The sequence below is a fragment of the Penaeus monodon genome, chromosome 32 (assembly GCF_015228065.2).
Source record: "Penaeus monodon isolate SGIC_2016 chromosome 32, NSTDA_Pmon_1, whole genome shotgun sequence".
Classification (NCBI taxonomy): domain Eukaryota; kingdom Metazoa; phylum Arthropoda; class Malacostraca; order Decapoda; family Penaeidae; genus Penaeus; species Penaeus monodon.
The window spans coordinates 37,721,143-37,722,129 of NC_051417.1; the positions used below are offsets into that span (position 1 = coordinate 37,721,143).

General features: G+C 38.4%; 1 pseudogene; it reads right to left on the reverse strand.

Annotated features, from left to right (window-relative positions):
* Positions 1 to 987, reverse strand: part of LOC119593862 — a 4,561-nt pseudogene that overhangs the window by 2,695 nt on the left and 879 nt on the right.

A 987-nucleotide genomic window follows, 5' to 3' on the forward strand; every position in this document is an offset into this window, starting at 1 on the left:
TATGGTACTGACCAGCTGTGAAACATCGAACTCCTCGTTCTGTTCCCAGGCAGTTTGCTCCTCTTGACTCCTCAAACGGCAGCATGTTATTGCCAGATGTTTTCAACAAGCCGTCACGGGTATCTCTAACTTTAGTTTGTTCTTCGATGTCCGAACCATAAACGTTTGAACCATCAATCCAGTGAGTAAGTTGGTTCAGCTGTTATTAACGTGTTCAAAGATTAATATTATTGTATATATGGACTTTGCAATATAGACATTGTAATATCTTTATGAAGAACTAAGAAAAACAGCTTATTACTATTTAAAATAGCCAGTATTTATGCAAATAATTTATAATATTATTTTCATTTCCCACTGTTCTGCGTATCCAAAGCGACACTCAGGACCTATAGCCACCATGCTTCGGATGAAGTTCATACAAGATCTCCCGCGAGGCCATAGAAAGCATCTCCAGCAGTGTTAATAGGCCAACATGCTGGGTGTCGAGCCGGACCTGTCAACTCCTGGCCATTTGGACAGCATTCAATGCCTTCATTATTAACTGTAAGTATATAAATGCCATAGCATGAATATCATCTCTGCTTTTGTTTGGATAGCAATTAAACATGTGTTTTATAATTAAAATACATGAAATGCAATAATTACATTCCAAATTTACATAGCTTTAGAAAAGAATGAAAAAGGGCTAACCCATATCGGGGAAAGGAACGTGGGCGAAGTCATGGTCGAGAAATGTGCCCACTGCATAACGGAGGAAGTGAACTGTTGGTCAGGATTGTCGACGTCGACCAAGACATTCCCGGAGAGAGCTCTTACATTAGGTAAAGGACTACCGTTCACGCCATTCACACGAGGGTCACTAACACCTGTTTATCAAGAATTATCTTTAGATGTGATAACAACTGTGATTTTTTATCATCCTTATAATCAACTCTATTGTTATCAAGGTATTTTATTATTTTCATTATCATCATCCTCTTCCTT